This window comes from Dreissena polymorpha, chromosome 2 (assembly GCF_020536995.1).
Source record: "Dreissena polymorpha isolate Duluth1 chromosome 2, UMN_Dpol_1.0, whole genome shotgun sequence".
NCBI lineage: Eukaryota > Metazoa > Mollusca > Bivalvia > Myida > Dreissenidae > Dreissena > Dreissena polymorpha.
The window spans coordinates 61260139-61284290 of NC_068356.1; the positions used below are offsets into that span (position 1 = coordinate 61260139).

Below are 24152 nucleotides of genomic sequence, written 5' to 3' on the forward strand. Positions count from 1 at the left end.
GACCGATTTATAACAATACAACACAAAGTAGTTCGATGCTCAAAAGAGTTGATAAATAATCATACATTTGATATTAAGTGTGTGTTCTAAACTATGCTATGCGCATGGCCGAAAATTTGTTTATTTAGTTAGTTAGTTAAAGTTACTTACTTCATCGGGTGTTATGTATGAAGTAAGGATGACGTATTGATCTACATTTATTATATTATATTACTCAATTTAACGTGCACTATATACAATCACTTTTCCATATTAAACCTATCATAGGAAAGAGTAACCCGAAGCAATAATAAGTGTAATTATTGAAGATAGTATGTGCATCCTAATACTAACAATGCATAAGATACTTCGATCAAAACCAATGACAGTTGACAATCTGAACTAGAAAGAAACACATGTCAATTAAAGAGTTCTTAAAATGCTAGAGTATCATGTATCATAACGGTTCTAAATTGTAAATAGAGAATACTATTTTAGTGTGATTGTGTACTTGAATTAATCCGACGAGTTGAATAAAGGTTTACATGGCGAGGCTTGCCGAGCCGTGTAAGCCTTTCTGAGACGAGTCGGATAATACGTCTTGAACAATTTGACCTGAACTTTGGGATTCTCCATTTCCGTTATCTTTATTATTTCCCGTTTTTTGTTTCGTTTGTAGTTTTAAATGATTCATCTTCCATTTCGTTATACGTAAGATCATCCCATAAAATGTTAAATGTGATATTATCAATATTATCTGACCTTTTTTCTTTTAAGACTTATTTTATTTTTCTATATTTAATATTTTTTACTTGTAAAATGTTTAATTGAAGCAGACGACAGTACTTCAGTGTGTAATAGTGATTTATTTTTATTTATTAATTTTTTTGTAAGGATTATTGTTATTGACAACAATTATATAAAATTACAAGAAAATATATATTTTGCTTTTTTATTTGGTCAATAAAATGCTCGTTTAATATCTTGATACATATACATTTTAACTACTTAAATCGTCTACAAGTCTTCACTGCGTTTGACCTTTAACCAGAGGTGAAAGGCCAAAAAAGTAGTACTGTCCCTATGTACATGTACTAGCCGTTGGATAAAGGCAATGTGTTGAATAAACCTTATCTCTATTCATCGGGTCGTAATGTGTTATATAAAATCATTTGGCTGTAGTATAAATGTCGATCTCTGATAAATATATCTAATCACAATGTATGGCGTGATGCAACGAACTATTAAGAAATGCAAAATCCGGTCCGTAGTTGGCCGTGCTTTCACGTTGGATTTTGCTCTCTTTTCTTCCTCTGTTTTCTTTTTATGTGTCAAGTGCTGCGTTCTAGAAATGTTGTATTGTGAAACGCCTGAACACCGCATGCGCTCGCGCTGTGCTTAGTTCAATATTATGTATATTGAAATGCACATTGGGAACATTCAAAGTCTTTCAAAATGTATTATTGTAATATCAGTCAGCGGCCACAACGACCATAAATGTACTGCGGCTCATCACCCTGTTCTGGAGGACCCACACCCTCATATCGAATTTGTTCTGCCCTACAGTTCAAATGTATAGTTTAGCTTATATTATGGAATAAATTCATCACTAGAATCATTAGCATTATCATCATCATCTCCAGAAGTAACAGAAGTATAATAATCATAAGCAACAGACGCCGAATCATCATCATCATCATCATCATCATCATCATCAACATCATCATCATCATCATCATCATCATCAAAAGAAGATGCAGCGCAGAGTTGGCAACAGACCAATAAAGATAAGCAATCACTTTATAATCAACAATAAGAAAAAATACATTTATGTTTGAGCTTTAATAACGTACCTGTGAACCAAATTACATGACTATATGATTTACGATATACTATCAATATAATGAATGATTTCAAATTATCTGAAAGAATTACATGAATGCAGGACACTTTACGTTTAACAAAATTATTAATTGCATGATAGAGATGATTTGTTTAAACGAGTTTGTGCCAATTAAATAAGCAGTCTGGGATGTTACGTGTTCACTTTTTTAAACCGTCACATAAAGAAAAAAGGAATATTGAATCTCATGATGCATACTCGGAGGAAGCATTCCTGTTATCATCCACTTGTGTTGTACTTACGAAACTGACACATTGCTAATACAGTACAGCACAATACATACAACACAATATTAACACAAAATGATAACAGCAGGCACTGGCGATAGTTCAATGCAAAGTATGAAGAATGTACATTGATCAAGACCTATGCTGAATCACAAAATGAGCCAATAGTTAATAAATGCCTCATACTACCCGTACGAAAGTAAAAGGTCGCAAGTCCACTTACCCCAGCTGCGCCTCGTTTGTAGCTCCGTCTGAAAGCGATAATTATTATAACCAGTTAACACTCGATCAAATATACACAAAGAGAAATTTCAACAGCTCGTGCAGGAGATACAATTTTTATAGCATGTGTAATTTATTTCAGCAATACAGAAAGCTTGATTGGTTTACATATGCAAATAAGAAAAATACTGGGTTCTTTTGCAGCAAAGTATGGACGAAGACTAATTGTTTCAAAATAATTCACTGAATGTCCACACATTTTCCACACATTTTCCCGCGCATAATACACGTGCTTTAACGCTCGATCTAACAATAGATAAACCTTTGAATAGTTATGCTGATTGCATATATGTCATGAAAACGCACGGGTAGACGTAGTTTGTGGAAAACGGCGGACATTCGATAAATATAGTTCGTATTCAGATTGTTTCAGTGTATGACAATATCGCGCAAACATAAACGATTTGGTTCACACAAGACAATAAATTGAATCGATGAGGTTTGATCGTACCATCTCTAGATATAATATCTTCGACTAGCTGTGGATCAATTTCACTGTAAATCTCGCTATGAACATCCACATTTTCTGCAGGCAATGAAGAAGACAGAGCAATAGCCTCGCCTTGAACATCTAACCGATCCCAGGGCACTAAAGGAGGTTGCGCGGTAGTGTCGTTGTAGTAAGGGGTTGATGGAACAACAAACAGATATCCGACGTTTTTTTCTAAGAATGCAAAAATGTAAGGTGATTATATAATTTACAAGTGGAAATATATTTAATGTAATTATATATAATAAAAAGGTCAGGCTATTTCTATTATCTAATAATACAGAGCGATAAAATGTATAATACATCATTTTATTTGAATCCTTTACGAATGGTTCACATTTTGATATATGTTATACATTCAAGTGCTATCCTAATAGTTGAACAAATAAGTAATTATATACCTATTGTTTCCCGTCGTCTTAAATGTCGGTGCACACAGGCAACAACGAATATAATTACTAAAATAAAGACAACACTTAATCCTGCTGATATAAGTCCAATATGTGACACGCTGGTGATTGGTTTTGTGGGAAGAGAAGCTTGAACGAAAGCAAATATAGAACGCTTTAATGCATATGGCGTATCGATCTCTGTTCTTTTACTTAAGTACATGTGTTTTATTAAATGGATTATAAGCATATGTTTTAACGTCATACATATACTAGTTTTTGATTGAGATAAACAAGAACTCAACCTCCAAACACAATACGTAATTTCGCATTTGTCTGACTTTAATACACCCAGAAAAGTTCATCCCTTAATGAGTTCGTTCCGATAATAGTAATGCCTAGTCTGCTTCTACAATTATCCATTATGTTTATTTTTTTTATCGCATCTTGATATTGAACACATTTGTTTATTGAACTACGAACATTATCACTTACATAGACGCTTCAAAAAGTAGACTTCCGTATGAGGCTTTCCTATTCCATTCCCTACTTGCAACATGTACATCCCATAATCTGACTCCGTTGTATTGACCATCGTTAGGTTGCTAATTTCTCTATACGTTTCTATATAAGCACGGGAACTGTTGGCGATTTCAGTACATATATTGGTGTCACTGCATTTGTGCCAAACATATTCAGCACTTGTCGGAAGTGGATTTGCCAAAGCTGAAAACGAAAATGTCACTTCTCCACCAAGATAAATATTTGCTTCGTTTCCATTGTTTGAAAAGTCATGCACAGGAATTTTTCAGCTAACTGGAACTGAAAAGGTAAAACAGTTTCAATAATCTATAACACGAACTGAATATTAATATTGATCTGTTCATGATTCGAGTTCATCCAAGCCTCATATTAATTTTTAAAGTAACACGTGTAATGTACAAAGTTAAAACAATTGACATAGGTATGACTGAAATATAATGCAATTTAATGCATGGTAAATTCGTTGTTTCAAACTTTATCTTTACGAACAGTAAAGGTACTTCTTGAGGTACTTTTGCGACCACATTATTTAATATGTGTTTATATACAAATACTATTATTTAACTGATAATGCACATTAGCGTTATCGCTGGTACATGTTTACAAAAAATACATACAAAATACATTCAAAAACATCTACTTTCCGCCTAATCCAATGGTATTTGAAGCCACACACGTATATTGTCCCATATTCTGCCTACCCACGGAAGTCATTGCATGCCGAAGTCGAGTTGTAGTGTTTCCTTGACTTTTCGCGTTGTATTCGGCAAGTTTGACGCTATCTTTCAATAGCCGCATGTCTGGCGAAGGAAATCCTTCAGCGACACAGTTAAATACGACACTCTCGTTTTCTGATACTGTTACGTTTAAATTATCGTCAAATTGTTCTAAACTGAATCTCTGAACTATTGGTTGATCTGGAAAAAACGTTATAAACACAAGTACGTTGGCACAGAATATGATCAAATAGATGAGGATAGGTATTTGATAGGTATTTGATTAGAATTTGACCATGGACATTACAGAATTAAACTAAATAATAATAAATATATATTATACCTTGAGATAACCGATCATACTTTTTCAAAACTGTTTTATATTGGGGATAATATATTACAAATGTTTGTCAACACAAATATTACATAAAACGTGCAGGATAAACCGATGAGAATCGACTCCCATGAAGTTGGTATGTCCGTTGTCGTATGTGTTTGTCGCAATGCAAGTGTAGTTACCAGCATCTGTTCTGGCTACCCTCTGATACAGTAATGTTTTGTTTGAATATACTAGTAGAATGCCTTCCTTTTTCCACTGTTCTGCCGTCTCGGGTGGATCACCAGGTTCATATTTGCATGTTATGTTGAGACTTTCTCCTTCCTTGATGTACACATTGCCAGTGCGAATTACAGATGGAAGGCCTGGACATGTAAGTACATAATCCACTGTCAGAAGGATATGTTTGTGTTTGACGGAGAAAGATAATGTTTGTCGTAAAACCAGTCCATTGACAAGTTATGTTGAATTTGTTTGGGGACACAATATAACTTGATATCCGTATGGTCCCTTTTGCTGAAAAATATTATATGCCATACAAATATAAAAATACCTCATAAAAACGCATACATATTAGTACGTTAAAATAAATAGTTTCTATAAAATATTAAACCAAAATTTAAATAAATTAAAAAGAACAGTTATTTACGTACATTATTGGGTCTGCTAATAGGCTAAATTACGGAGATTAAAATATGTACATGTCAGTTTGTTAACGTTCCAATATCACAGATAACTGTTTGTGCACGCCCACATTCGAAATACGATTCTTAATTGACTGAAGTTAATGTGGTAATAAATTTCGAAAACCGAAATCGATATATTGGGGTTTCAATATATTATTAAATACAAGTGTGTAGGAAAAAGTCCACGTGTGTCGTGTTTTACTAAGTAACACTCTAGATAAAGGATTGGTAGGATGGTCGTTATCGCCACAGGAGAAAAATGTGTTTTCGGTTGTATACAAAGGTTTACATCACCAAAAATGTGTATTATCTTTTTGTTTAAAATACAAATGTAGAAGTTTTATTCATTTAGTTTTGTTTTGAAGAAACTCATTGAATGAAAATACCTGTGATCGCTCAGATTGTTTATTTATTCAACGTACTATATACAATGTTAAATCTTACTTGATATTAACACAGAAAAAATAATCCAATAATATGTCAGACGATTATCCATGTTGTATCTCAAAAATGTTATGGTGGATTTTATTTCACACACATTGTGAATACCAATTGTGAAAGATGCCTATTACGTCGTTGTTAAGGACGTAAAAACGAATAGAACAATATAGTCATAATTTCGAAATACTTACGCACTTTACTATTTCAGCAAATTGTTAGTACGCAAGTTTAGATTTTATATTCGTCATTTTTTTCATATTCTCACGAGCATTATTGCAAACTCCTGCTATCCCTAACAATCCGTTTTCTAAAGACTTTCATTTAAACAATAATGTGTACAGTCGTATATTCATAATATTTTGTATTATTATTCATTACATCACAGGAGACACACAGTTGTGTACTGGTTTTGTCCTTTTTGGATATATAGCAGTTGTGTGCATGGTATCACTCGGTCATTAAGAACAGACAGAAACCGAACAGAACGTAGACAAGGTCGCTTAAGCACAAACAAAAATTGGTTAAACGCGTCGAATATAAAACAATTTATTTACACAGTGGGTACATGTGCAATACTGTACTTTCTTCCCGGAACGTGTGTTCATCAGGCGCGTATTCAACACGCTAAATAGCTTATAAATGCTATGATTTATGCTTTCACAACTTTAAGGAATTCGTAAAACTCACACTTCCTTTCTTTGTTCCACTATCACGAACATATAAGTTTAGCATCAGATCAGCGCCATCATTGAGTCAACAATGCTTACACTCTAAATGTAAAATTGAGTCTTTACATTTAAATTCACCGAGCACAAATCATTTATAACAGATAGCGATGCTACATTTTTGTAAGTCCGTCACTTATACCATAAATAGGTGCAAATTAAAAAAAATATGTTGATATCGATGCGAGCGCGTCACGCAAAAACGGATCTAAACAAACACAATTTACCAAAAACGTTTGAAACACGTATATTGTAAAATTATTTTAAGAACAAAGCAACAGTTTAATTACTAAAAATATTTTAACACATACATGATAGAACGGGAAGGTTTGGTTTCATTAAAGTCCTGCCTGTTTGTTAAGACACAATCAAAATCCCAAATTCCGCTAAATAACGCGAGACGGGACATAATGGAGCTAGTGCAAAAAAACTTAATGCAAACATACTTTATATCGTTGCCTTGCCAGAGATTGCAGATGGTGATGTGTAAATTAAGATATTCTCTAGTAAGAGAGCTGTAATAACAAGTTTACTTCGCATGCCTCGACAACTATGTACACCAATCGAAAATCCCAAATGTGTTTTTCTATCCCACCTTTAAAAATGTATACGATCGGGAGACTGTTGACTCACGTAACAAAGATCTAACAATCTTGCATTCTCGTAAATTAAGAAAAAAAAAGTCATATATATTTGGAAACTGAAACACTAAAGGCATGTTAAACGTAAATTATTCATAATTTTAAGGTGTATTTACTGATTTTTTTTGATTTTTGTGTGTGTATTGTTGTTCCAGTGTGCAGATAAAATGGTCCACACGCATGTCTAGCTCTGAATGCCATTTTAGCAGGATTGTAATTGAAATGCAGTTTATTCGTTGCTGGCTAGTATCTACAAAGCTACGCTCTTTTTGATGGGTAATAATTTAATGGAAATATGAAAAGTTTTTATTGTTGTTATCACCAAAAGGGTCATTATATATCCTTTACCTCAGTTTACTACGCGTTTATATCTATCAATGTTTTAAGGTACGATGTATTACTTGGAATTAGTTACAAAGTGTTCATTTTCGGTAGAAATTAATCAGATTTAAAACAACAAATAAACAATTTACCAAGATACTGTATATTACACACACAGAAAGCAAAAATAAATGTATTTTTGTGTATTATATTGAAAAGCTCTTCATATTATTATCAACACGTCAAACATAATTCAACTTATTCATTCCCGACAAAATGCAGAGACGCAATGATTATGTTTGTCTTAAAACTTGGGATGTAGAGGAAGAACACACAGAAAAACAGGATACTGTCCTAGCGTCTTGTAATGGTCCAGGCTCAGCATGGTAGAGCAGTAACATGTTATCCTCCATATCTATGCAGCGATTGGTCATATGGCGACAAAAACAATATGGCTTTCTCGTTATTTAGCTCACAGTGTTCTTAATTACGTTTTTGTTGTCTTGAAAATAATTCAAACCTGTATTAAAATTAAATTTATTATTCATATTACATTAATTGATCTGCTTAACTACTACTACTACTACTACTACTACTACTACTACTACTACTACTACTACTACTACTACTACTACTACTGCTACTACTACTACTACTACTACTTCTACTACTACTACTATACTACTACTACTACTACTACTACTACTACTACTACTACTACTACTACTACTACTACTACTACTTCTACTACTACTACTACTACTTCTACTACTACTACTACTACTACAACTACTACTACTTCTACTACTACTACTACTACTACTACTACTACTACTACTACTACTATACTACTACTACTACTACTACTACTACTACTACTACTACTACTACTACTACTACTACTACTACTACTACTACTACTTCTACTACTACTGCTTCTACTTCTACTACTACTACTACTACAACTACTACTACTACTACTACTACTACTACTACTTCTACTACTACTACTACTACTACTACTACTACAACAACTACTACAACAATAACTACTACTACAACTGTTACTTCTACTACTATAGCTACAACAACAACAGCAACAACTACTACTGCTGCTACTTCTACTTATACAACCTTTAGTACCACTAATACTTCTACTACTACTACTACTATTATTACTACTACTACTACAACAACTTCTACTACTACAAGGTATACAGCTTCTTCTGCTATAACCGATTTATGTTTCATCGTCTAATCACCCCTACCAAGTTACTCCCAGGACGGCTAGATTTTAGCCATAGCTTATCAGCAGAACTAATTAGTGTTAACTGTTCTGTGGTCATAAAGCACACTCCCCTGTCAACAGCCTGCTTGGCGATAATAAATGAACCCAGGTGTTATATCTGGAAAATTCATGTTGATCTTTAAGTTGAGACATTTTGATATTTAATATGTATCAACCACAGGAGACTACATCTCATTAATTCATAAAATTATATAATTTAAGCCCAGTTCAACAATCCACTAGCAAATATCATGCTGGATACTCATGCTGATAATTCCTGTAAAGTTGATTGTTAAAAAATATGTTTTTTAATTTACTGATTAGTAACATAGTTACCCGGTATGTATATTATATGAACATTTGTTATGTGAATTACAAAGGTGAAATATTTCGAGTAAAAATTAATGTTTTTTCCATGAAATTTCCTTGCTAGAAAAGTTTGGGTTACAATCATGACAATACTAAATATACATGCATATAGCAGCTTATCATTCTATAAAAATTATAAATTTCTATTATAAATTGACAAGAATTCTATAAAGTTTTTGTGGCATACTATTTATGCTATTTCAACTTGTTTGTATGAGCATTAATAGATGTAAATTGAAAAAATAAGGAATATTCAATTGTTTACTTCTGAATAATTTGATAAGTATGTGTAATGGAAAATATCTGCATTATAATTTTATATAACATAATTATAATTATGCTCTGAGATCATTACATACTGTTCGCATACATGTATATATATATATATATATATATATATATATATATATATATATATATATATACTTTCCATAACATAGTTTAATTAACTTTAATTAATATGTTGTTCAATTCAATAATAAACTATGTACAAGTACAAGTATTCAAATACAAGCACGATGCTCTTTATTAAAATGTGCTTTAGTTAGTTAATATTTACTCTTTGATATCTATTAAAATGCATGCCCCTGTATTTTTCTACAATCAAATTATTCATTTAGTGTGTGAGCAATGTTTAACCATCTGAATTCTCAGCATTCTACACCAGTATCTTGTAATTAGATATGGCCAATAAATCCCCTCATGTTATCACTTCTAACAGTGATCAGCGTTTCACAACACCTTGATAATAACCCCTGAACAGTTAAATAGATTAGCTCTGATCTTGTTGAATCTATGGAGAAAGGAGTAACCGAGTAGGACTGTAATTATCCACAATCTATGCATCCGTTGACAACATTCATGTATGCCTACAGTTGCACATTTGAGAACTGATAACATATTTATAAACTTCGAGCTTGTTCACAATGTGTATGAGTTTTTATTCAGGTTTACTCTGTCATGCGTAATATAAACAAGAATCCGCAAAGAAGTTATGATTCAGACTTGCTCTCAAGTAAATGTTCCGGAGTTAAATGGACATGTTAACAAATTTGTGTATTTTTGAAAAAAGAAATTAAATGCGTTAATGAATACAAGTATTATATATTGAATATTTTTCTACAATTATCAAATGTTAAACAAACAAATGCTGTCTAAGAAGGGATCTACTAGGGCTGTTTGTAGCCATGATTTGTTTCGGGAACGGCACTGAAACCAATCCAGGGTGTGAATCTGACAGCATGCTTTTATCGACATGTTACTGATACACATTTGCTTAAATTCAACGCTTTGTCATTAGCATTGATAATTATATTTAACCGAAATCATATTTCCAATAAGTATAAGTCAATATGTTGTTTTTTTCACTTAAATATTTGAATATGTGAACTGTTTTCACTCACTTTGTTATTTTGCCAATGGAATGAACTTCCTTATTTTACTCACTGCATTGTCAGGAATACACGAGTGGAACAAACATAAGTAAGCATGTTTTTTTCCACATTTTTTCATCACGCCCACTCATCGTGGAAGAGGTAATGCACTTTAGGGATTTAAAGATTTAAAGTACTTTTTAACATTTTAGTTTTCTAAGTTTTAGTAATTTAGCAAACAAATATTGGCGACATCGGAATGCGAACAGGAGTATCTGGATCGAGTGATTAGCTATTTGATTTCTCGACAACCGACAATTTTTATCCAATAGACGTTCATCGTCATCATAAACATTATTATTATTATTTTTATAATAATAATAATAATTATTATTATTATTATTTATTAAATAATAATAAGAAGAAGGATAAGTCTAAGAATAATAATAACAGCTACAGTCATTTTAATCATCATCATCAGCAGCAGCAGCAACATCATCATCAGGAGCAGCAGCAGCAACATTAACATCATCATCATCATCATCATCATCATTCATCGTCATCGTCGTTTTCGTCGTAGTCGTCGTTCTGTCGTCGTCATCATAATAATAATCATCATCATCATCATCATCATCATCTTCTTCTTCTTCTTTTTCATCATCACCATCATCATCATCATCATCATCATCATCATCATCATCATCATCATCATCAACAACAACAACATCATCATCATCAACAACAACAACAACAACATCATCATCATCATTATCATCATCATCATTATCGTCAGCTGCTGCGGAATCATAATCATCATCATCATCATCATCATCACGATAAGCATTATCATCGCCATTATCATCTATTTCATCACCATCATCAAATCAAAAGCACAATCCTTATTACCATCATCATCATCATCATAATCGTAATGATAATCATAGTCATAATAGTAATCTTATGCATCACACAAGTAGTTCAAGTCATTTCCATTTATTTAAAGTTATAAATAAACATCATGATAGACATGATTTCATAATTAATCATTTAAGTCAAATTCAAAGTCGTAAACATCATTAGCATAATCATTATTATTTATCAAACTTTAAAGTAACAAGTCAACATCATGATAATTGTAAATGATTTTCGAAATCAATAACGGCAGTGTTTTAATATTAGATTATAGTATTATGATATATATAACATACATCTATTAATAGTGGTTTATATTTTAATGAAAGCCTACATAGCAGAATTGGATACAAGGTAGGTAATCCACTGCGCTATTTAATACGATTTCAGTCCCAGCTGAACCTTACTTGCCGTACTCTACAAAGCACTACAGGGAGAGGAAGCTGGAGGCTGAGCAGGCAGGGGAGTTCCGGAGACAGTACAACAAGAAGCTTTATCTTCCGGTTCTGTGCTTTGGACTATAAATATCAACTGTGAAAGTAACAATGAAAAAAAAACATCTTAATGCTGCCTAGCCTTTATTGAGCATTACACAGTGATTCATTCTTTTGTGTTTTGCGTATACAAAAGCTAGAAGGTCCAAAGCCATTATGATACATGTCATAAGTAGTGACATATGCCTTGAAAAGCAGAGGGAGAATCAATTGTGTTAGATGAAGCATTAAAAAAACAATAGTGCGCATCATTTAAACATTATGTAAACTAATTACTTTTACAAGATGTGTGTATATTTTGGGCGATTTTGGAGGATTTTGGTAGATTTAGGTAGTTAAATAGGCAGGCAGTTCGAGTTGATTTTTGAAATTGGATAGTATGGCAACAAACAAATAAACATAAAAAGGGTAAATCAAGTTTGATCTAAAGGACAATAACATATACTACAACGATAGCATGCATGACCACAATTTATTGAGTAGCAGAGTAGTCAGAAAATAAATCAACGTGTACGTGGTGTGTAACCCATATTTATTCAAGTAATTTCTTATTAGGAAATTACATATTGTCACGAGTTAAGACGAAGCATTTAGAAATAAAAGTGCCCGTCACACAAACATGATTTTTTAAGCTTTGTGTAGATTTAGGTCAATTCTTGGTAGATTTGGTAAGATTTGGGTTGATTAAGGTAGTTGAATGGGCAGAAAGTTTGAGTTGATTGTTAAAAACTGTTGAATACGGCAACAAACAAATAAACATAAAAATGTCAAACACGTTTGATCTAAAGGACAATAACTTATACTACAGCGATAACATGTATGACCACAATTTATTGGGTAGCCCGAACAGAAATCAATTAGCGAAGTGGTTGTTTTTGATGTTTATTGGAGAATTACACAGGTGGATAGCGTGTCGCAATTATATTAATGAGTGAAAACATCATTTTGAATGATAAATAAGCAAATTATAACGAACAATTAACTTTTCTGAAAAAAATAAAATTAAATATATATGTATCATAGAAACACGCTAACCACCTGCATGTGGAAAATTACATTTCGTGCCGAGTAAAGATGAAGAATTAAAAAAAACAATAGTGCCCATCTCACAAATGTGATGTAAAAAAATTATTTGTATAAATTTTGTGTAGATTTGGGTCAATGACGGGAAGATATTGTAAGATTTTGGTAGATTTGGGTAGTGGAATACATGTAGGCAGACAGTTTAAGTTTATTGTGGAAAATGTTTAGTATGGCAACTAACAAGTGAACTTTAAATTGTGAAACAAATCTTCAGGACGGTAACAAATACTACAACGACAACATTTATGACCAAAATATATTAGGTATCGGATATTGAGTCCTAGTGGCCAGAACAGAAATCAATTTGTAAGCGGTGTGTAACCGATATTTATTAAAAGTAATTTTATTTGGAAATAAAATATTGTCACGCGTAAAGATGAAGCATTAAACAAAACAATAGTGCCCATCACACAAACATGATGTAAAATAATTATTTTTACAAAGATTTATGTAGATTTGGGTAGATTTGGGTCAATTTGGGTAGATTTGGGTAATTCGTGTCGCCCGATTGTACCTGTGACCTCGTTTGTCACTCGTTTGTACAGTAAACATAATACTATGCCTTGTGTGCGAATTATCGGTCTAGACAGACGGGTGTGATTTACAGCAAGTGAGTAAAACAATTAATTGGATATTACTCAGATTGAGGTAAGGCATTTTACAATTGGAAAGTAAGTAATATTACACACATTTAAGTTATAGACATTCGATAGTTTAGTATAGACATGAATTGTGCATACATAGTAAATCTAGTTAGTAAGTTAAGAGGCATCGGTGTTTTTAAGCAAAGTTAAACTAAGGGTTTTGGCATCTCAGCTACGGTCGATTGAGTTTAAAGGTTAGCTTTAGACTCTGGATCTCACTTCAAAATAAGCAACATGCATTTAAATGTTCAACCATTGAACCTCGTATCAATTACTAGCTACACCGCATTTGATGAACAAACTTTGCGTAAATTCAAATTATTTGTCAACCAAAACAGTCTAAATGGGATATTCAATAACATTACAACCAACTGATTTCGCTGTTGTACTCACGATATCATTTCTAGTTAAATCTAAGTTAATTCATTCATCAGAGAAACGGTTATTAAGTGTAGTGTTTTCGAATTTGTTGCAAAGTAAAACTGATGAGTGCTCCGTCAATGATATGCACTGGTTATAGGTTCGGAATTACATGCATTTTAAAGTAACTAAAAATCACTTACACGTCAAAACAAAATATTTGGCATTTCAGCCAATACGTTTAATGACATTTCTTACAGCTATTGATTAAACAGTTCTGAGAAAGATTACGGGCAAGGTTTGTTAACATTCAGGTACACAAGTAAAAATCAATGTTCAATTTTCAATCAATAAACACATGCCATGCCTTGCCTATTGAAACATGCCTGTGGTTTCAAACTTAACCGACTGTTATTTGTTTACTGTGCAAGTTTCATGTTACACTGAATCATTGAATTACCGTATCCCCTTGTTCTTTATCGGAAAATAAATGCAAAATAGCAGGGGTTTTCTCAAAATCAATCTGTGATGATATTTTGGTGTTGATATATAACAAGCCGTAATCATCAAGAATATGTATGTAGAAATGACTTATATAGTAATATGTAAAATTCAAACAATAAATAAATTTGATTAAAAATAAGTTTTGTGTTATCATTTAGTTAAAATTAAAAAAAAGGATTTCGATTTACATTCTGATGTATTACTGTAAATCACAAAAAACGATTGAATAGGATCACAGATAAACATAACAGATACAATATTAACATTATAGCTGCATAAAACGGCAATCATTGGGGTTTAAAGGGCCTTTTCACAGATTTTGGCATGTATTGAAGTTTGTCATTAATTGCTTTATATTGATACATGTAAACATTGGATCTTAAACGCTCCAGTTAAAAAAAAAGAATTAAATTAAGAAAGAAAAAAAAGAACCCACAACTGTACTCGAACCACTGACCCCTGGAGTAAAAGTCTATCGCTTAGACAACTCGACCATCCGTGCTCATACAATCAGTGATGTATTTTATACTTTATATAAGAAATCCTCGTAGTACCAAAAATATAACAACAACGACATAACAATCCAAATTATTCAATCGTTTCGCGTTTAATTTTTAGGTTTTTAAATTGTCAAAAGATACATATAATGGATATTTTAGAGAATGGTGAATGTTCAGTATTACTGTTTCCTCACAAATATCATAACTACAACGAAAATTTGAGAATCTGAAACAATTTTTTTTTCAATTTTGTGAATTTACCTAAACGTGAAAGGGCCCCTGAAAACATATTGTAATAACAAATACTTTAAATCACGGAGAACCTTGCACTACGATAACATAAAAGATTTAACAGACACATTATATACTTTAAACGGGCAAAAATCTCTTCAAGGTGTATGCCCCCATTTTGATTAAGCGTTTACTGGTATGCCTGTGACACCACATGCCGGCACATGTGTAGATAAGATTATAACGATAGGATGCGTCATCTTTATCACTTGATTGAAGTATCGGTTGCCGCAATGACACGAATCTTTGTTGCAGCACGGAAAATATTACGTTTAATCAAACTTGTACCTGTTAAAACACACGCAGTTTCGTTTTCGATTCTTCGGTGTTACTACAAAGAAATTGTTTGTTGAGTTTACAAATGACGTGAATTTTAGGCTATGAAACACCATGCTGTATGCAGCTTATAAATTGTATTATGCGTGTGTGTTTCACAGTATGTGCCCATTCAGGGAAAAATATTTAATTTTGAGCCAAAGTTGGTCAGATTCACCTCGGCTACCCGGGTGTTCACCAAAGAAATAATTTTGATCAAATTAGACCAGTGCACGATGGCCAATGAGACCTTAATGTGCACTGGTAGACAATTAATAAATTGTGTTATGCATAAACCGACCAAATTAAATCCTAATCTAAAAATAGTTGTCTACGCCCCGCCTACTCGTTTACGCCAGTGAATAACTCCGCCTTTTCATCCGTATTCCCCGCTGACATCGACTGCGCACGCGTAGAGATTAATTAATCCCTGAAGGGATGTATTCATCCCTTGCGATGAATTAATCCCTTAAAGGGCTTAATTCATCGCAATTAATCCATAAAAACCGCTGGAAAAGGTTTAATACAGATGAATTCTGATGAAACGGGGTGAAAACGGATTAATCCCTAAAAATCGGCTGAATGAGGGTTATTGTTAAGGGATTATAAAGAGATTAATCCCGGAACAAAATCCCTAACTCCACTGTATTTTATACTTTATATAAGCAATCCTCGTAGTACCAAAATATAACAACAACAAAAGAACAATCCAAATTATTCAATCGTTTCGCGATGCAAAGCTTTATAATTTTTAGGTTTTTAAATTGTCAAAAGATACATATATTAGATATTTTAGAGAATGGTGAATGTTCAGTATTACTGTTTCCTCACAAATATCATAACTACAACGAAAATTTGAGAATCTGAAACAATTTTTTTCAATTTTGTCAATTTACCTAAACGTGAAAGGGTCCCTGAAAACATATTGTAATAAAAAATACTTTAAATCACGGAGAACCTTGCACTACGGTAACATAAAAGATTTAACAGACACATTATATACTTTAAACGGAAAAACATCAAAGATGCGATTTGCAATGAGAAAAGCACATGTAAAAGGTGAAGTGTTCTATTTATTTTCATTTTATGACAGAATATTAAACGGAAATTTATAATAATTTATGATTGTTTATTGACAGTTTCAAATATTAAGTTAAACTACGTTTCATTTTTGTTTTGTACACCGCCTACGTCCTGTTAATAGTAGTACTTTGTTTCTGTAGAAGATATTTAGCTAAAACATGGCTTTACAAAAATGCAAAATTGTTGCACCAACTTATCAACAAATAATGCCTTTCAAAAGAAAACAACTCTGGAATCCACTCCTAATACGCATCTATGTCCTGAATATGTGTGGTTTCTCTATCCATACATGTTGGTATTGGTTCTGTGACACGAGGCTCTACCTTTGAGGCATGATAGCCTTTAATCACAAAATGTTCAAGCACTATAGAAGACTGGTTTGTTGGATTTTGGGGCCAGAGATGACCCTGAGTCTTTCCGGTGTGACGAAATTGATACACTGCACCTCGGTTTAAATTCTCATGCAAGATATGAGTTAGTGAGTTTGGGTAGACAAGGGGATCGAAACTGCTATCCATGAGTTCTGGGAACCGTGTTTTACCACTAAACCACCGATCCGCTCAAGACTAAATATGTGAATAGTCTTCAGTGACACCAATCTATTCGTTTATCATAATAGAGATTTGATTATTTAATTTAAACATCGTAAAAATAGCATTGATATAAATGTATGTGTATTAATGAAATGATATTCATATGTTTTACAATTTACGTATGTAATATTATTTATTCTTAAAAGAAAATAACACATAGTATGTACAGTGATAAGGTACACACCTCTCATCTAGAACCTCAGCAGTCAGAATGTATCGACAGTTGGAAACCGTCACTTTGCACCCATGTACGTGCTATAACTTATGATTGTTGATCGTTCAATAATATTCTGTAATGCATGCTAAAGTAATTTTCCTCCCCAAATTCAGATGACGGTTTACTGTTTCTACGTGTTTAGGCGTCCCGGACTGCGTCGCTTGGGGGTTGGCCACTTTTCTGTTTGTAACTTCTTTGTATTTTTCTTTTATATAAAAACCTCAGTTATGATTTCTTTTCTTTTTCATTGAATTTCTTTAGCTTCTTAACATCCTTAAAGGACATAATTCACAATGATTTTGGAGATGAAAATGTCAGGGAATTAATATATTTGTGATTTTTCTTAAGGTGTATCGATGTTTCCTTTGGGATAACAAGGCTTTCTTTAAGAATATATTAAATTAATGCTGATTTATTTTAAAAAGACACCTTTATACCGTAGTTACTCTTAGTTTTCGGACACTCTTAGTTTTCGGACAACCTCATTTTTAGTAAAAATTATTATTTTGTGTAACTCTGAATTTTCGGACATACGGGTTTTCGTCCATAATTAATGTCTCATAATTTTCGGAAAGTGTATTTTACCGCGCTAATCTACAGACTTCGGCACGGTTTTCGATTATCTTGTTACACTTTGATCATGGATTTTTACAACCGGATTGAAGTTTTAAAACGTGGCAGATGCATGCCTGAGGACAATGGACCAGTACATTCGCGTAATTGGGTAAATATCCATGTATACCGGAAAAAATAAAGGATTAACCCAACCAGTCCTACTCAGTTACTCCCAGGACGGCTAGATTTTAGCCATCGGCTTATCAGCAGAACTAATTAGTGTTAACTGTTCTGTGGTCATAAAGCACACTCCCCTGTCAGGCTGACAACAGCCTGCTTGGCGATAATAAATGTACCTAGGTGTTATATCTGGCCAAATCTGAATATGCTGCAACATGTTTCAGAGAGTTATCGACCAGTGTAATTATCAGTTGTGCCAAATATTCATAGCCAATACAACATTTATTTTGATATTTTATATTTATAAAACAGGTAAGCTTGAAATTTGTTAGTAAAATAATTTCATGTTCACCTTTGTTACATCTTAAATTTGACATGTAACAAGCACCGAACATGTAATATGAAATGATTGAAATTAAAACTAATAGAAGTTATTTTGATTTTAAAACATAGTTTTCTTTACTCTATCAGATTGAGAACCAAAATGACTTTTCATATTCCATGACTGAGGTAACTTAGAATAGTTTTTGACGAAAGTGATTCAGAATATATTATCATTGATGAGTTCAAAGCATTTCTAAACAAGAGCACCGCCTTGCGGGTGCAGACCGCTCATCGATTTTCTTTTTAAAGGTGAAGGGACTCTCATTTTCAATCACAAAGGAGGGAGGGGTGGAGTGAAGAGGGGTGTTAGTGTGGGGTTGTGGACAGTTATTACATTATCTTCCAAAAAAGCGAAAAAAAAATCGGGGGCGGGGGTGGAGGTGGGGGGAAGGGCGATGGGGGGGGGGATTTTTTGGGTGCGATGGTTGGACGGTATTTCAAACATAACCGTTTAAAAAAAAAAATTGGGGGGGGGTGGGGTGGGGTGGGGTATAGTGTGAGGGTGTGGTGGTAATTTGTGAGATGATCTTAAAAAAAAATAAAAAAAAATTGGGGGGGTGGGGTGGGGTGGGGGAATAGTGTGAGGGTGTGGTGGTCATTTGTGAGATGATCTTAAAAAAAAAAATAGGGGGGGAGGGGGGAGGTGGGTGGGAGGGGGGGAGGGCACGGGGGACGGTTTGGGTAGAGTCTATTGTGGTATGTCAGGTAAGAGTAGTTTCGTCAAAGTATCAATCAAATCTAATCATAAATAAAGAAGTTATGGCAATTTTAGCAAAATTTAATAATTTGACCTTGAGAGTCAAGGTCATTCAAAGGTCAAGGTAAAATTCAACTTGCCAGGTACAGTAACCTCATGATAGCATGAAAGTATTTGAAGTTTGAAAGCAATAGCCTTGATACTTAAGAAGTAAAGTGGATCGAAACACAAAATTTATCCATATATTAAAAGTAACTAAGTCAAAAAAGGGCCATAATTCCGTAACAATGACAACCAGAGTTATGCAACTTGTCCTTTTACTGTACCCTTATGATAGTTTTTTAGGTGTTCCAAGTATGAAAGCAATATTTATGATACTTTAGGGGTAAAGTGGACCAAAACATAAATCTTAACCAAATTTTCAATTTTCTAAGTATAAAGGGCCCATAATTCCGTCCAAGTGCCAGTCAGAGTTACATTACTTTGCCTGCACGGTCCCCTTATGATAGTTAATAAGTGTTGCAAGTATGAAAGCAATAGCTTTGATACTGTAGGAATAAAGTGGACCTAAACACAAAACTTAATCAAATTTTCAATTTTCTAAGTATAAAAAGGGCACATAATTCTGTCAAAATGCCAGTCAGAGTTGCATTACTTTGCCTGCACAGTCCCCTTATGAAAGTTAGTAAGTGTTGCAAGTATGAAAGCAATAGCTTTGATGCTTAAGGAATAAAATGGACCTAAACACAAAACTTAACCAAAATTTTCGATTTTCTAAGTATAAAAAGGGCACATAATTCTGTCAAAATGCATGCCAGAGTTATCTAACTTTGCCTGCCCAGTCCCCTCATGATAGTAAGTAAGTGTAACAAGTTTGAATGCAATAGCATTAATACTCACTGAGAAAAGTGGACCTAACCGCAAACTTAACCAAAATTTTCAATTTTCTAAGTATAAAAAGGGCACATAATTCTGTCAAAATGCACGCCAGAGTTATCTAACTTTGCCTGCCCAGTCCCCTCATGATAGTAAGTAAGTGTACCAAGTTTGAATGCAATAGCATTAATACTTTCTGAGAAAAGTGGACCTAAACGCAAAACTTAACCGGACGCCAACGCCAACGCCGACGCCGACGCCAAGGTGATGACAATAGCTCATAATTTTTTTTCAAAAAATAGATGAGCTAAAAACAATAAGCGTGGAGTTGAACCAGCAATTAAAAGTGGCAACATTTTCAGTTGGTTGAAAGGAAAAGATCACAGTATAAAATGTGTTGAAGGAAAATCTTTAATTAAACTGGAGAGCATATAGTGCAATACTGCATGTCATATCGCGACACCCATGAAGTGTGTAGACAGGTTACGAAGGAATTAAGGGGATATTAGTTAAACAGTCAGAGGAAACCCCCATAACATTTACAAAAGAGATATACAAACATATAGTTAATGCTGATTTTCTATCTAAAGTTTGTTTGTCAGAACTTAAAATTGAGGAAAGTGGCATTACAACATTAAATTCATTTTACAAAAATGAGTTTACTGAAGAAAGCTGGAGGAAAATATGTTTCTTTGAAATGCATTTTATGAGAGAAGGAGATACTGGCATATATGACTACAATAGCAAAATGTTGCTTTCAAATGTTGTAGCCTTATGCTGCATAATTACATTTTACTTTAATTCTGATATACATAATGTTTTATTTTGATTGTGTAGGAAGTTGTAAGGGTTCGAACACATGATATCGATAAGTTTATACATAATGTTAGTTATCGTTAGTATTAATCATTATTAAAATCTAATTGATCAGGTACCGTATAACGGAGCAATCTTTCGACTGACTTTATGTAGCTAGCCTACATAGTGTTGGAATGTATGTCTTGAATCTGAATAGATGTGTGTAAGTGGTTACATATTAAAAAATAAGTGTACACAAATACAAGCATGCTGTTATTTTACAGAGAAGAATTTCAAACAAGAAAGTAACATGATGTTTGATGAAGTAGTGCACAGATGGATAATATGTTTGAAGTAGATCAATGCAAAATTCATGTTGATAAGACTTTAAGTTGGGACATTTTGGTATTTAATATTTATCAGCCACAGGATACTACATCTAATTAATTCATTTAATTATATAATTTAAGTTCAACATTCCACTAGCAAATATCATGCTGGATACTCATGTTGATAGTCCTGTAAAGTTGTTTATTAAAAAATTTGTTTTTTAACTTACTGATTAGTAACAAGGTTACCTGTTATGTATATTATGTGAACATTTGTTATGTGAATTACAATGGTGAAGTTGGTATTTGGTATAAATTAATGTTTTTTTCCATGAAATGTCCTTGTAAGAAAAGTTTGGGTTACAATCATGACGGTACTTAATATAAATGTATACAGCAGCTTGTCATTCTATTATTATAAATTGACAATAATTCTATAGAGTTTATCTGGAATACTGTTAATGCTAAATTAATGTTTTTTTCCATGAAATGTCCTTGCAAGAAAAGTTTGGGTTACACTCATGACAGTACTAAATATAAATGTATACAGCAGCTTTATCATTCTATTATTATAAATTGACAATGATTCTATTGAGTTTATGTGGCATACTATTAATGCTATTTCAACTTGTTTATATGAACATTAATGGATGTACATTGAAAATATAAGGAATATTCAATTGCTTACTTCTGAATAATTTGATAATTATGTGTAATAAAAATTATCTGCATTATAATTTTATATAATATAATTATAATTATGCTCTGAGATCATTACATACTTTTCGCATATTCATATACTTTACATAACATAGTTTAATTAACATGTTGTAAATTCAATAATAAACTAAAAAATAAATGTACAAGTTTTGATCTGTTTTTTTATATTTTAATCCATCATTGAAATACAAGCACGATGCCTTTATTAAAATGTGCTTTTGTTTTTTAATATTAATTAACTCTTGATACCTATTAAAATGCATGCCCCTGCAATTTTCTACAATCAAATTATTCATTTAGTGTGTGAGCAATGTTTAAAACCCTCTGAATTCTCAGCATTCTACACCAGTATCTTGTAATGAGATATGGCCAATAAATCCCCTCAAGTTATCACTACCAACAGTGATCAGCTCTTCACACCACTGTGACAATGACCCCTAAACAGTTAGATAGATTAGCCATGATCTTGTTGAATCTATGGGGAAAGGAGTAACCAAGTAGGACTGTAAAAGGGTTCCGCAACTGCAACGTTATTGTTCTATATGTCTGCCCTTGAAGGCAATTTGTCATTCAGATTAACTGTGCCAACAAAACTATATACGGCATTTAATATCCACAAAAAGACTTTGGTAAACAGACAATTAAAGAGGTAACTTATCAATTAGCTCCACGTCAGTGCAGAATTATTAAAATCAGTGTTTAATATCAGACAACGGCACGGCAAGCTGATAAATGTGGTTATATGTATGCTGGCTTGTGTATTACTGAATGTCCAGCAGTTTTCCCGTCCGTCTATCCGTTTGCCCGTCCGTCTGTATTCATCTCTGCGTTTATGTTTTACGTCCTACTTTCTATCTTTATTGAATAGACAAGTGAATATCGGATGTCAATTCCACTCAACAGGGAATTTCGATACTAAACCGGTTAAAAATTAGATCTTATCGACTTCTTCGAAGATTATGTTTTCGTATGGGCATTGAATTTGATATGTGTATGCTTCTTTTCCAGTTATGGCTAATTTTAATTCAAAACAACTGACTTGAAGTGATATGTGTAAAAAAAAAGATTGTGTTTACGTATTTTGTCGCAATTATAATTTATTTTCCTCGTGCACATCCAGAAAAAGTAGTAGGTCACATTAAGACACATGTCAGATATAACGTCCATTACAATCAACCGAATGGGCACATATCGGTTAAATAAGATATCGTTATCGCCAAATGTATGATCGTAAGGTTTCAAATTTGTGTACCAGTAGACACCTTTCAACCTGTTTAAATCCAGCCGTAACAAAACAGTGCAAGGAGAATTTCTGTTTTGATATGTATTTTAGAATTTAAAACTAGGGAAATCAAGGTTTCGCGGCCAGGGGACGTAGCCGATATTCGGCTCTTGCTAACTACTACAAACTGGATTATTGATCTTGCTAAATAATCTTAAAACATTAAATTAATATCTATTTCGGAAGAAATTTTAAGGTAAGGCTCTGGTTGGTGAAAAGACTGTACTCACACCCGAATAAAAATCAAATATCATAAGTACTAACAATTGGATGATAAAACAATTCATGTAGAAAAGGTCTGTCAGAAGCGATCGAGTCGTGTAATTAATACACATTTAAGAGAATCATAACATAATAATTCATTAGACATGGGTAACAGCAATACGCCCAGATTAATTCAGACATTTAAACGAGTCGTACATTCATTTATTAACTTTGGCTTTGCAAATCAACGTGGAAACATTTTTTGACATTTGTAACATCCGAAAGTGACACTTATCGTCAGATCTTCATATTGAAAAGCAAACGCGTACTTTGCCCACTTTAGCTATGATATAAGGACAATCGACCGTGTTTGATCCGCGACATATCTGGTTTCAAGATAATTCTATCTGCAGAATACGAT

General features: G+C 33.1%; 1 protein-coding gene and 1 long non-coding RNA gene across 6 annotated transcripts in view; one reads left to right on the forward strand and one right to left on the reverse strand.

Annotated features, from left to right (window-relative positions):
• Positions 1-1017: 1017 nt before the first annotated feature.
• Positions 1018-3420, reverse strand: LOC127866822 (uncharacterized). The gene is made up of 4 exons (XR_008043118.1): positions 3283-3420; positions 2843-3055; positions 2333-2360; positions 1018-1539 (listed from the first exon to the last, which is right to left on the reverse strand). It is a non-coding gene; the product is annotated as an uncharacterized LOC127866822 (long non-coding RNA).
• Positions 3421-13400: 9980 nt separating this feature from the next.
• LOC127867266 (interferon-inducible GTPase 1-like) overlaps positions 13401-24152 on the forward strand; it is a 175945-nt gene continuing 165193 nt past the window's right edge. For 2 of the 5 annotated variants that reach the window (XM_052408295.1, XM_052408301.1), the window contains exon 1: positions 13765-13847. The gene's annotated coding sequence lies outside the window, so the exon portion shown is untranslated. Of the gene's footprint in view, positions 13848-24152 lie in introns of all 5 variants that reach the window. The other 3 variants (XM_052408313.1, XM_052408309.1, XM_052408297.1) reach the window with 3 other exon arrangements.